This window comes from Somniosus microcephalus, unplaced genomic scaffold (genome assembly GCF_052327205.1).
Source record: "Somniosus microcephalus isolate GS21.2 unplaced genomic scaffold, FLI_Smic_1.0 unresolved_chr7, whole genome shotgun sequence".
NCBI lineage: Eukaryota > Metazoa > Chordata > Chondrichthyes > Squaliformes > Somniosidae > Somniosus > Somniosus microcephalus.
Genome location: NW_028225185.1, coordinates 24,201,542 through 24,217,263, shown reverse-complemented (window position 1 = coordinate 24,217,263; position 15,722 = coordinate 24,201,542).

The window sequence follows — 15,722 nt, the reverse complement described above, 5'->3', positions numbered from 1 at the left end:
AGAGAAACACAGAAACATAGAAACACAGAAACACAGAAACAGAGAAACACAGAAACACAGAAACAGAGAAACACAGAAAGAGAAACACAGAAACACAGAAAGAGAGAAAGAGAGAAAGAGAGAAACACAGAAACAGAAAAACACAGAAACACAGAAACAGAGAAACACAGAAACACAGAAACAGAGAAACAGAGAAACAGAGAAACAGAGAAACACAGAAACAGAGAAACACAGAAACAGAGAAACAGAGAAACACAGAAACAGAGAAACACAGAAACAGAGAAACACAGAAACACAGAAACAGAGAAACATAGAAACACAGAAACAGAGAAACACAGAAACACAGAAACACAGAAACAGAGAAAAACAGAAACACAGAAAGAGAGAAACACAGAAACACAGAAACAGAGAAACAGAGAAACAGAGAAACACAGAAACAGAGAAACACAGAAACACAGAAACAGAGAAACACAGAAACAGAGAAACAGAGAAACACAGAAACAGAGAAACACAGAAACACAGAAACACAGAAACAGAGAAACACAGAAACACAGAAACAGAGAAACACAGAAACACAGAAACAGAGAAACACAGAAAAAGAGAAACACAGAAACAGAGAAACAGAGAAACACAGAAACAGAGAAACACAGAAACAGAGAAACACAGAAACACAGAAAGAGAGAAACACAGAAACAGAGAAACAGAGAAACACAGAAACAGAGAAACACAGAAACAGAGAAACAGAGAAACATAGAAACACAGAAACAGAGAAAAACAGAAACACAGAAAGAGAGAAAAACAGAAACAGAGAAACAGAGAAACACAGAAACAGAGAAACACAGAAACAGAGAAACACAGAAACAGAGAAACAGAGAAACAGAGAAACACAGAAACAGAGAAACAGAGAAACAGAGAAACAAAGAAACAGAGAAACACAGAAACACAAAAACACAGAAACAGAGAAACACAGAAACAGAGAAACAGAGAAACACAGAAACAGAGAAACACAGAAACAGAGAAACACAGAAACACAGAAACAGAGAAACAGAGAAACACAGAAACACAGAAACAGAGAAACACAGAAACAGAGAAACACAGAAACACAGAAACAGAGAAACAGAGAAACAGAGAAACACAGAAACAGAGAAAGAGAGAAACACAGAAACACAGAAACAGAGAAACACAGAAACACAGAAACACAGAAACACAGAAACAGAGAAACAGAGAAACAGAGAAACAGAGAAACACAGAAACAGAGAAAGAGAGAAACACAGAAACACAGAAACAGAGAAACACAGAAACACAGAAACACAGAAACACAGAAACAGAGAAACACAGAAACAGAGAAACAGAGAAACAGAGAAACACAGAAACAGAGAAACACAGAAACACAGAAACAGAGAAACACAGAAACAGAGAAACACAGAAACACAGAAACAGAGAAACACAGAAACACAGAAACAGAGAAACACAGAAACAGAGAAAGAGAGAAACACAGAAACACAGAAACAGAGAAACACAGAAACACAGAAACACAGAAACACAGAAACACAGAAACACAGAAACAGAGAAACACAGAAACAGAGAAAAACAGAAACACAGAAACAGAGAAACAGAGAAACACAGAAACAGAGAAACACAGAAACAGAGAAACAGAGAAACACAGAAACAGAGAAACAGATAAACACAGAAACAGAGAAACACAGAAACACAGAAACACAGAAACAGAGAAACACAGAAACACAGAAGCAGAGAAACACAGAAAGAGAGAAACAGAGAAACATAGAAAGACAGAAACAGAGAAACACAGAAAAACAGAAACAGAGAAACAGAGAAACACAGAAACAGAGAAACATAGAAACACAGAAACAGAGAAACACAGAAACAGAGAAACATAGAAAGACAGAAACAGAGAAACAGAGAAACACAGAAACACAGAAACACAGAAACAGAGAAACAGAGAAACAGAGAAACACAGAAACAGAGAAACACAGAAACAGAGAAACACAGAAACACAGAAACACAGAAACAGAGAAACAGAGAAACAGAGAAACACAGAAACAGAGAAACACAGAAACACAGAAACACAGAAACAGAGAAACAGAGAAACACAGAAACAGAGAAACACAGAAACAGAGAAACACAGAAAGAGAGAAACACAGAATCATAGAAACACAGAAAGAGAGAAACAGAGAAACATAGAAACACAGAAACAGAGAAACACAGAAACGCAGAAACAGAGAAACAGAGAAACACAGAAACACAGAAACAGAGAAACACAGAAACACAGAAACAGAGAAACAGAGAAACAGAGAAACACAGAAACAGAGAAACAGAGAAACACAGAAACAGAGAAACAGAGAAATACAGAAACACAAAAACAGAGAAACACAGAAACACAAAAACAGAGAAAGAGAGAAACAGAGAAACATAGAAACACAGAAACAGAGAAACACAGAAACACAGAAACATAGAAACACAGAGAGAAACATAGAAACACAGAAACAGAGAAACACAGAAACACAGAAACACAGAAACAGAGAAACACAGAAACACAGAAACAGAGAAACAGAGAAACACAGAAACAGAGAAACACAGAAACAGAGAAACAGAGAAACACAGAAACAGAGAAAGACAGAAACAGAGAAACACAGAAACACAGAAACAGAGAAACAGAGAAACACAGAAACACAGAAACACAGAAACAGAGAAACACAGAAACAGAGAAACACAGAAACACAGAAACACAGAAACAGAGAAACACAGAGACAGAGAAACACAGAAACACAGAAACACAGAAACAGAGAAACAGAGAAACAGAGAAACACAGAAATACAGAAACACAGAAAGAGAGAAAGAGAGAAACACAGAAACACAGAAACAGAGAAACACAGAAACAGAGAAACAGAGAAACACAGAAACACAGAAAGAGAGAAACAGAGAAACACAGAAACACAGAAAGAGAGAAACACAGAAACACAGAAACAGAGAAACAGAGAAACACAGAAACAGAGAGACAGAGAAACAGAGAAACACAGAAACACAGAAACAGAGAAACAGAGAAACAGAGAAACACAGAAATACAGAAACACAGAAAGAGAGAAAGAGAGAAACACAGAAACACAGAAACAGAGAAACACAGAAACAGAGAAACAGAGAAACACAGAAACACAGAAAGAGAGAAACAGAGAAACACAGAAACACAGAAAGAGAGAAACACAGAAACACAGAAACAGAGAAACACAGAAACAGAGAAACAGAGAAACAGAGAAACACAGAAACAGAGAAACACAGAAACAGAGAAACACAGAAACAGAGAAACAGAGAAACAGAGAAACACAGAAACAGAGAAACAGAGAAACAGAGAAACAAAGAAACAGAGAAACACAGAAACACAAAAACACAGAAACAGAGAAACACAGAAACAGAGAAACAGAGAAACACAGAAACAGAGAAACACAGAAACAGAGAAACACAGAAACACAGAAACAGAGAAACAGAGAAACACAGAAACAGAGAAACACAGAAACAGAGAAACACAGAAACACAGAAACAGAGAAACAGAGAAACAGAGAAACACAGAAACAGAGAAAGAGAGAAACACAGAAACACAGAAACAGAGAAACACAGAAACACAGAAACACAGAAACAGAGAAACAGAGAAACAGAGAAACAGAGAAACACAGAAACAGAGAAAGAGAGAAACACAGAAACACAGAAACAGAGAAACACAGAAACACAGAAACACAGAAACAGAGAAACACAGAAACAGAGAAACAGAGAAACACAGAAACAGAGAAACACAGAAACACAGAAACAGAGAAACACAGAAACAGAGAAACACAGAAACACAGAAACAGAGAAACACAGAAACACAGAAACAGAGAAACACAGAAACAGAGAAAGAGAGAAACACAGAAACACAGAAACAGAGAAACACAGAAACACAGAAACACAGAAACAGAGAAACAGAGAAACACAGAAACACAGAAACAGAGAAACAGAGAAACACAGAAACAGAGAAACAGAGAAACAGAGAAACACAGAAACAGAGAAACACAGAGAGAAACACAGAAACACAGAAACAGAGAAACAGAGAAACAGAGAAACAGAGAAACACAGAAACACAGAAACAGAGAAACAGAGAAACACAGAAACAGAGAAACAGAGAAACACAGAAACAGAGAAACACAGAAACACAAAAACACAGAAACAGAGAAACACAGAAACAGAGAAACACAGAAACAGAGAAACACAGAAACAGAGAAACAGAGAAACACAGAAACAGAGAAACAGAGAAACAGAGAAACACAGAAACACAGAAACAGAGAAACACAGAAACAGAGAAACACAGAAACAGAGAAACACAGAAATAGAGAAACACAGAAACACAGAAACAGAGAAACAGAGAAACACAGAAACACAGAAACTCAGAAACACAGAAACAGAGAAACACAGAAACACAGAAACACAGAAACAGAGAAACACAGAAACAGAGAAACAGAGAAACACAGAAACAGAGAAACACAGAAACACAGAAACAGAGAAACACAGAAACAGAGAAACAGAGAAACACAGAAACAGAGAAACACAGAAACACAGAAACACAGAAACAGAGAAACACAGAAACACAGAAACAGAGAAATACAGAAACAGAGAAACACAGAAACACAGAAACAGAGAAACACAGAAACAGAGAAACACAGAAACAGAGAAACACAGAAACACAGAAACAGAGAAACACAGAAACACAGAAACACAGAAAGAGAGAAACAGAGAAACACAGAAACACAGAAAGAGAGAAACAGAGAAACACAGAAACACAGAAACAGAGAAACACAGAAACACAGAAACACAGAACACAGAAACAGAGAAACATAGAAACACAGAAAGAGAGAAACAGAGAAACACAGAAACACAGAAAGAGAGAAACAGAGAAACACAGAAACACAGAAACAGAGAAACAGAGAAACACAGAAACAGAGAAACAGAGAAACAGAGAAACACAGAAACACAGAAACAGAGAAACACAGAAACAGAGAAACACAGAAACACAGAAACAGAGAAACAGAGAAACACAGAAACACAGAAACACAGAAACAGAGAAACACAGAATCACAGAAACAGAGAAACACAGAAACAGAGAAACACAGAAACACAGAAACACAGAAACAGAGAAACAGAGAAACACAGAAATAGAGAAACACAGAAACACAGAAACAGAGAAACAGAGAAACTCAGAAACAGAGAAACAGAGAAACACAGAAACACAGAAACAGAGAAACACAGAAACAGAGAAACACAGAAACAGAGAAACACAGAAACAGAGAAACACAGAAACACAGAATCACAGAAACAGAGAAAAACAGAAACACAGAAAGAGAGAAACACAGAAACACAGAAACAGAGAAACAGAGAAACACAGAAACAGAGAAACACAGAAACACAGAAACAGAGAAACACAGAAACAGAGAAACAGAGAAACACAGAAACAGAGAAACACAGAAACACAGAAACAGAGAAACACAGAAACACAGAAACAGAGAAACACAGAAACACAGAAACAGAGAAACACAGAAACAGAGAAACACAGAAACAGAGAAACAGAGAAACACAGAAACAGAGAAACACAGAAACAGAGAAACACAGAAACACAGAAAGAGAGAAACACAGAAACAGAGAAACAGAGAAACACAGAAACAGAGAAACAGAGAAACAGAGAAACATAGAAACACAGAAACAGAGAAACACAGAAACACAGAAACAGAGAAACAGAGAAACACAGAAACAGAGAAACAGAGAAACAGAGAAACACAGAAACAGAGAAACACAGAAACAGAGAAACACAGAAACAGAGAAACACAGAAACACAGAAACAGAGAAACAGAGAAACACAGAAACACAGAAACACAGAAACAGAGAAACACAGAAACAGAGAAACACAGAAACACAGAAACACAGAAACAGAGAAACACAGAGACAGAGAAACACAGAAACACAGAAACAGAGAAACAGAGAAACAGAGAAACACAGAAATACAGAAACACAGAAAGAGAGAAAGAGAGAAACACAGAAACACAGAAACAGAGAAACACAGAAACAGAGAAACAGAGAAACACAGAAACACAGAAAGAGAGAAACAGAGAAACACAGAAACACAGAAAGAGAGAAACACAGAAACACAGAAACAGAGAAACACAGAAACAGAGAAACAGAGAAACACAGAAACAGAGAAACACAGAAACACAGAAACACAGAAACAGAGAAACACAGAAACACAGAAACAGAGAAATACAGAAACAGAGAAACACAGAAACACAGAAACAGAGAAACACAGAAACAGAGAAACACAGAAACACAGAAACAGAGAAACACAGAAACACAGAAACAGAGAAACACAGAAACACAGAAACACAGAAAGAGAGAAACAGAGAAACACAGAAACACAGAAAGAGAGAAACAGAGAAACACAGAAACACAGAAACAGAGAAACACAGAAACACAGAAACACAGAACACAGAAACAGAGAAACATAGAAACACAGAAAGAGAGAAACAGAGAAACACAGAAACACAGAAAGAGAGAAACAGAGAAACACAGAAACACAGAAACACAGAAACAGAGAAACAGAGAAACACAGAAACAGAGAAACAGAGAAACAGAGAAACACAGAAACACAGAAACAGAGAAACACAGAAACAGAGAAACACAGAAACACAGAAACAGAGAAACAGAGAAACACAGAAACACAGAAACACAGAAACAGAGAAACACAGAATCACAGAAACAGAGAAACACAGAAACAGAGAAACAGAGAAACACAGAAACACAGAAACAGAGAAACAGAGAAACACAGAAATAGAGAAACACAGAAACAGAGAAACAGAGAAACTCAGAAACAGAGAAACACAGAAACACAGAAACACAGAAACAGAGAAACACAGAAACAGAGAAACACAGAAACAGAGAAACAGAGAAACACAGAAACAGAGAAACACAGAAACACAGAATCACAGAAACAGAGAAAAACAGAAACACAGAAAGAGAGAAACACAGAATCACAGAAACAGAGAAACAGAGAAACAGAGAAACACAGAAACAGAGAAACACAGAAACACAGAAACAGAGAAACACAGAAACAGAGAAACAGAGAAACACAGAAACAGAGAAACACAGAAACACAGAAACACAGAAACAGAGAAACACAGAAACACAGAAACAGAGAAACACAGAAACACAGAAACAGAGAAACACAGAAACAGAGAAACACAGAAACAGAGAAACAGAGAAACACAGAAACAGAGAAACACAGAAACAGAGAAACACAGAAACACAGAAAGAGAGAAACACAGAAACAGAGAAACAGAGAAACACAGAAACAGAGAAACAGAGAAACATAGAAACACAGAAACAGAGAAACACAGAAACACAGAAACAGAGAAACAGAGAAACACAGAAACAGAGAAACACAGAAACAGAGAAACAGAGAAACACAGAAACAGAGAAACATGGAAACAGAGAAACACAGAAACAGAGAAACACAGAAACACAGAAACAGAGAAACAGAGAAACACAGAAACACAGAAACAGAGAAACACAGAAACAGAGAAACACAGAAACACAGAAACACAGAAACAGAGAAACACAGAGACAGAGAAACACAGAAACACAGAAACAGAGAAACAGAGAAACAGAGAAACACAGAAATACAGAAACACAGAAAGAGAGAAAGAGAGAAACACAGAAACACAGAAACAGAGAAACACAGAAACAGAGAAACAGAGAAACACAGAAACACAGAAACAGAGAAACAGAGAAACAGAGAAACACAGAAACAGAGAAACACAGAAACAGAGAAAGAGAGAAACACAGAAACACAGAAACAGAGAAACACAGAAACACAGAAACACAGAAACACAGAAACAGAGAAACACAGAAACAGAGAAACAGAGAAACACAGAAACAGAGAAACACAGAAACACAGAAACAGAGAAACACAGAAACACAGAAACAGAGAAACACAGAAACACAGAAACAGAGAAACACAGAAACAGAGAAAGAGAGAAACACAGAAACACAGAAACAGAGAAACACAGAAACACAGAAACACAGAAACAGAGAAACAGAGAAACACAGAAACACAGAAACAGAGAAACAGAGAAACACAGAAACAGAGAAACAGAGAAACACAGAAACAGAGAAACACAGAAACACAGAAACAGAGAAACAGAGAAACACAGAAACAGAGAAACAGAGAAACACAGAAACAGAGAAACACAGAAACACAAAAACACAGAAACAGAGAAACACAGAAACAGAGAAACAGAGAAACACAGAAACAGAGAAACAGAGAAACACAGAAACAGAGAAACACAGAGAGAAACACAGAAACACAGAAACAGAGAAACAGAGAAACACAGAAACAGAGAAACACAGAAACACAGAAACAGAGAAACAGAGAAACACAGAAACAGAGAAACAGAGAAACACAGAAACAGAGAAACACAGAAACACAAAAACACAGAAACAGAGAAACACAGAAACAGAGAAACACAGAAACAGAGAAACACAGAAACAGAGAAACAGAGAAACACAGAAACAGAGAAACAGAGAAACAGAGAAACACAGAAACACAGAAACAGAGAAACACAGAAACAGAGAAACACAGAAACAGAGAAACACAGAAACAGAGAAACAGAGAAACATAGAAACACAGAAACAGAGAAACAGAGAAACAGAGAAACACAGAAAAAGAGAAACACAGAAACAGAGAAACACAGAAACACAGAAACAGAGAAACAGAGAAACAGAGAAACAGAGAAACACAGAAACACAGAAACAGAGAAACACAGAAAGAGAGAAACAGAGAAACATAGAAACACAGAAACAGAGAAACAGAGAAACACAGAAACAGAGAAACACAGAAACGCAGAAACAGAGAAACAGAGAAACACAGAAACACAGAAACAGAGAAACACAGAAACACAGAAACAGAGAAACAGAGAAACAGAGAAACACAGAAACAGAGAAACAGAGAAACACAGAAACAGAGAAACAGAGAAATACAGAAACACAAAAACAGAGAAACACAGAAACACAAAAACAGAGAAAGAGAGAAACAGAGAAACATAGAAACACAGAAACAGAGAAACACAGAAACACAGAAACATAGAAACACAGAGAGAAACATAGAAACACAGAAACACAGAAACACAGAAACAGAGAAACACAGAAACACAGAAACAGAGAAACACAGAAACACAGAAACAGAGAAACAGAGAAACAGAGAAACACAGAAAGAGAGAAACACAGAAAGAGAAACACAGAAACACAGAAACACAGATAGAGAGAAAGAGAGAAACACAGAAACAGAGAAACACAGAAACACAGAAACAGAGAAACAGAGAAACACAGAAACAGAGAAACACAGAAACACAGAAACAGAGAAACAGAGAAACACAGAAACATAGAAACACAGAAACACAGAAACAGAGAAACACAGAAACACAGAAACAGAGAAACACAGAAAGAGAAACACAGAAACACAGAAAGAGAGAAAGAGAGAAAGAGAGAAACACAGAAACAGAGAAACAGAGAAACATAGAAACACAGAAACAGAGAAACAGAGAAACAGAGAAACACAGAAACACAGAAAAAGAGAAACACAGAAACAGAGAAACACAGAAACACAGAAACAGAGAAACAGAGAAACAGAGAAACAGAGAAACATAGAAACACAGAAACAGAGAAACAGAGAAACACAGAAACACAGAAACAGAGAAACATAGAAACACAGAAACAGAGAAACAGAGAAACAGAGAAACACAGAAAAAGAGAAACACAGAAACAGAGAAACACAGAAACACAGAAACAGAGAAACAGAGAAACAGAGAAACACAGAAACACAGAAACAGAGAAACACAGAAAGAGAGAAACAGAGAAACATAGAAACACAGAAACAGAGAAACAGAGAAACACAGAAACAGAGAAACACAGAAACGCAGAAACACAGAAACACAGAAACAGAGAAACACAGAAAGAGAGAAACAGAGAAACATAGAAACACAGAAACAGAGAAACAGAGAAACACAGAAACACAGAAACAGAGAAACAGAGAAACACAGAAACAGAGAAACAGAGAAACACAGAAACAGAGAAACAGAGAAACACAAAAACACAGAAACACGGAAACAGAGAAACAGAGAAACACAGAAACACAGAAACAGAGAAACACAGAAACAGAGAAACAGAGAAACACAGAAGCAGAGAAACACAGAAACACAGAAACAGAGAAACACAGAAACACAGAAACACAGAAACACAGAAAGAGAGAAACAGAGAAACATAGAAACACAGAAACAGAGAAACACAGAAACACAGAAAGAGAGAAACAGAGAAACATAGAAACACAGAAACAGAGAAACACAGAAACAGAGAAACAGAGAAACAGAGAAACACAGAAACAGAGAAACACAGAAACAGAGAAACAGAGAAACAGAGAAACAGAGAAACAGAGAAATAGAGAAACACAGAAACAGAGAAACAGAGAAACAGAGAAACAAAGAAACAGAGAAACACAGAAACACAAAAACACAGAAACAGAGAAACACAGAAACAGAGAAACAGAGAAACACAGAAACAGAGAAACACAGAAACAGAGAAACACAGAAACACAGAAACAGAGAAACAGAGAAACACAGAAACACAGAAACAGAGAAACACAGAAACAGAGAAACACAGAAACACAGAAACAGAGAAACAGAGAAACAGAGAAACACAGAAACAGAGAAAGAGAGAAACACAGAAACACAGAAACAGAGAAACACAGAAACACAGAAACAGAGAAACACAGAAACAGAGAAACAGAGAAACACAGAAACAGAGAAACACAGAAACACAGAAACAGAGAAACACAGAAACAGAGAAACACAGAAACACAGAAACAGAGAAACACAGAAACACAGAAACAGAGAAAGAGAGAAACACAGAAACACAGAAACAGAGAAACACAGAAACACAGAAACACAGAAACACAGAAACAGAGAAACAGAGAAACACAGAAACACAGAAACAGAGAAACAGAGAAACACAGAAACAGAGAAACAGAGAAACACAGAAACAGAGAAACACAGAGAGAAACACAGAAACACAGAAACAGAGAAACAGAGAAACACAGAAACAGAGAAACACAGAAACACAGAAACAGAGAAACACAGAAACAGAGAAACACAGAAACACAGAAACACAGAAACACAGAAACACAGAAACAGAGAAACACAGAAACACAGAAGCAGAGAAACACAGAAAGAGAGAAACAGAGAAACATAGAAAGACAGAAACAGAGAAACACAGAAAAACAGAAACAGAGAAACAGAGAAACACAGAAACAGAGAAACATAGAAACACAGAAACAGAGAAACACAGAAACAGAGAAACATAGAAAGACAGAAACAGAGAAACAGAGAAACACAGAAACACAGAAACAGAGAAACAGAGAAACAGAGAAACAGAGAAACACAGAAACAGAGAAACACAGAAACACAGAAACACAGAAACAGAGAAACAGAGAAACACAGAAACAGAGAAACAGAGAAACACAGAAACACAGAAACAGAGAAACACAGAAACACAGAAACAGAGAAACACAGAAACACAGAAACAGAGAAACACAGAAAGAGAGAATCACAGAATCATAGAAACACATAAAGAGAGAAACAGAGAAACATAGAAACACAGAAACAGAGAAACAGAGAAACACAGAAACAGAGAAACACAGAAACGCAGAAACAGAGAAACAGAGAAACACAGAAACACAGAAACAGAGAAACACAGAAACACAGAAACAGAGAAACAGAGAAACAGAGAAACACAGAAACAGAGAAACAGAGAAACACAGAAACAGAGAAACAGAGAAATACAGAAATACAAAAACAGAGAAACACAGAAACACAAAAACAGAGAAAGAGAGAAACAGAGAAACATAGAAACACAGAAACAGAGAAACACAGAAACACAGAAACATAGAAACACAGAGAGAAACATAGAAACACAGAAACAGAGAAACACAGAAACACAGAAACACAGAAACAGAGAAACACAGAAACACAGAAACAGAGAAACACAGAAACACAGAAACAGAGAAACAGAGAAACACAGAAAGAGAGAAACAGAGAAACACAGAAAGAGAAACACAGAAACACAGAAACACAGATAGAGAGAAAGAGAGAAACACAGAAACAGAGAAACACAGAAACACAGAAACAGAGAAACAGAGAAACACAGAAACAGAGAAACACAGAAACACAGAAACAGAGAAACAGAGAAACACAGAAACATAGAAACACAGAAACACAGAAACAGAGAAACACAGAAACACAGAAACAGAGAAACACAGAAAGAGAAACACAGAAACACAGAAAGAGAGAAAGAGAGAAAGAGAGAAACACAGAAACAGAGAAACACAGAAACACAGAAACAGAGAAACACAGAAACACAGAAACAGAGAAACAGAGAAACAGAGAAACACAGAAACAGAGAAACACAGAAACAGAGAAACAGAGAAACACAGAAACAGAGAAACACAGAAACACAGAAACAGAGAAACACAGAAACACAGAAACAGAGAAACAGAGAAACACAGAAACACAGAAACAGAGAAACACAGAAACAGAGAAACACAGAAACACAGAAACAGAGAAACAGAGAAACAGAGAAACATAGAAACAGAGAAAGAGAGAAACACAGAAACACAGAAACAGAGAAACACAGAAACACAGAAACACAGAAACAGAGAAACACAGAAACAGAGAAACAGAGAAACACAGAAACAGAGAAACACAGAAACACAGAAACAGAGAAACACAGAAACAGAGAAACACAGAAACACAGAAACAGAGAAACACAGAAACACAGAAACAGAGAAACACAGAAACAGAGAAAGAGAGAAACACAGAAACACAGAAACAGAGAAACACAGAAACACAGAAACACAGAAACAGAGAAACAGAGAAACACAGAAACACAGAAACAGAGAAACAGAGAAACACAGAAACAGAGAAACAGAGAAACACAGAAACAGAGAAACACAGAGAGAAACACAGAAACACAGAAACAGAGAAACAGAGAAACACAGAAACAGAGAAACACAGAAACACAGAAACAGAGAAACAGAGAAACACAGAAACAGAGAAACAGAGAAACACAGAAACAGAGAAACACAGAAACACAGAAACACAGAAACAGAGAAACACAGAAACACAGAAGCAGAGAAACACAGAAAGAGAGAAACAGAGAAACATAGAAAGACAGAAACAGAGAAACACAGAAAAACAGAAACAGAGAAACAGAGAAACACAGAAACAGAGAAACATGGAAACACAGAAACAGAGAAACACAGAAACAGAGAAACATAGAAAGACAGAAACAGAGAAACAGAGAAACACAGAAACACAGAAACACAGAAACAGAGAAACAGAGAAACAGAGAAACACAGAAACAGAGAAACACAGAAACAGAGAAACACAGAAACACAGAAACACAGAAACAGAGAAACAGAGAAACAGAGAAACACAGAAACAGAGAAACACAGAAACACAGAAACAGAGAAACAGAGAAACACAGAAACAGAGAAACACAGAAACACAGAAACAGAGAAACACAGAAAGAGAGAAACACAGAATCATAGAAACACAGAAAGAGAGAAACAGAGAAACATAGAAACACAGAAACAGAGAAACAGAGAAACACAGAAACAGAGAAACACAGAAACGCAGAAACAGAGAAACAGAGAAACACAGAAACACAGAAACAGAGAAACACAGAAACACAGAAACAGAGAAACAGAGAAACAGAGAAACACAGAAACAGAGAAACAGAGAAACACAGAAACAGAGAAACAGAGAAATACAGAAATACAAAAACAGAGAAACACAGAAACACAAAAACAGAGAAAGAGAGAAACAGAGAAACATAGAAACACAGAAACAGAGAAACACAGAAACACAGAAACATAGAAACACAGAGAGAAACATAGAAACACAGAAACAGAGAAACACAGAAACACAGAAACACAGAAACAGAGAAACACAGAAACACAGAAACAGAGAAACACAGAAACACAGAAACAGAGAAACAGAGAAACAGAGAAACACAGAAAGAGAGAAACAGAGAAACACAGAAAGAGAAACACAGAAACACAGAAACACAGATAGAGAGAAAGAGAGAAACACAGAAACAGAGAAACACAGAAACACAGAAACAGAGAAACAGAGAAACACAGAAACAGAGAAACACAGAAACACAGAAACAGAGAAACAGAGAAACACAGAAACATAGAAACACAGAAACACAGAAACAGAGAAACACAGAAACACAGAAACAGAGAAACACAGAAAGAGAAACACAGAAACACAGAAAGAGAGAAAGAGAGAAAGAGAGAAACACAGAAACAGAGAAACACAGAAACACAGAAACAGAGAAACACAGAAACACAGAAACAGAGAAACAGAGAAACAGAGAAACAGAGAAACACAGAAACAGAGAAACACAGAAACAGAGAAACAGAGAAACACAGAAACAGAGAAACACAGAAACAGAGAAACACAGAAACACAGAAACAGAGAAACATAGAAACACAGAAACAGAGAAACACAGAAACACAGAAACACAGAAACAGAGAAAAACAGAAACACAGAAAGAGAGAAACACAGAAACACAGAAACAGAGAAACAGAGAAACAGAGAAACACAGAAACAGAGAAACACAGAAACACAGAAACAGAGAAACACAGAAACAGAGAAACAGAGAAACACAGAAACAGAGAAACACAGAAACACAGAAACACAGAAACAGAGAAACACAGAAACACAGAAACAGAGAAACACAGAAACACAGAAACAGAGAAACACAGAAAAAGAGAAACACAGAAACAGAGAAACAGAGAAACACAGAAACAGAGAAACACAGAAACAGAGAAACACAGAAACACAGAAAGAGAGAAACACAGAAACAGAGAAACAGAGAAACACAGAAACAGAGAAACACAGAAACAGAGAAACAGAGAAACATAGAAACACAGAAACAGAGAAAAACAGAAACACAGAAAGAGAGAAAAACAGAAACAGAGAAACAGAGAAACACAGAAACAGAGAAACACAGAAACAGAGAAACACAGAAACAGAGAAACAGAGAAACAGAGAAACACAGAAACAGAGAAACAGAGAAACAGAGAAACAAAGAAACAGAGAAACACAGAAACACAAAAACACAGAAACAGAGAAACACAGAAACAGAGAAACAGAGAAACACAGAAACAGAGAAACACAGAAACAGAGAAACACAGAAACACAGAAACAGAGAAACAGAGAAACACAGAAACACAGAAACAGAGAAACACAGAAACAGAGAAACACAGAAACACAGAAACAGAGAAACAGAGAAACAGAGAAACACAGAAACAGAGAAAGAGAGAAACACAGAAACACAGAAACAGAGAAACACAGAAACACAGAAACGCAGAAACACAGAAACAGAGAAACAGAGAAACAGAGAAACAGAGAAACAGAGAAACACAGAAACAGAGAAAGAGAGAAACACAGAAACACAGAAACAGAGAAACACAGAAACACAGAAACACAGAAACACAGAAACAGAGAAACACAGAAACAGAGAAACAGAGAAACACAGAAACAGAGAAACACAGAAACACAGAAACAGAGAAACAC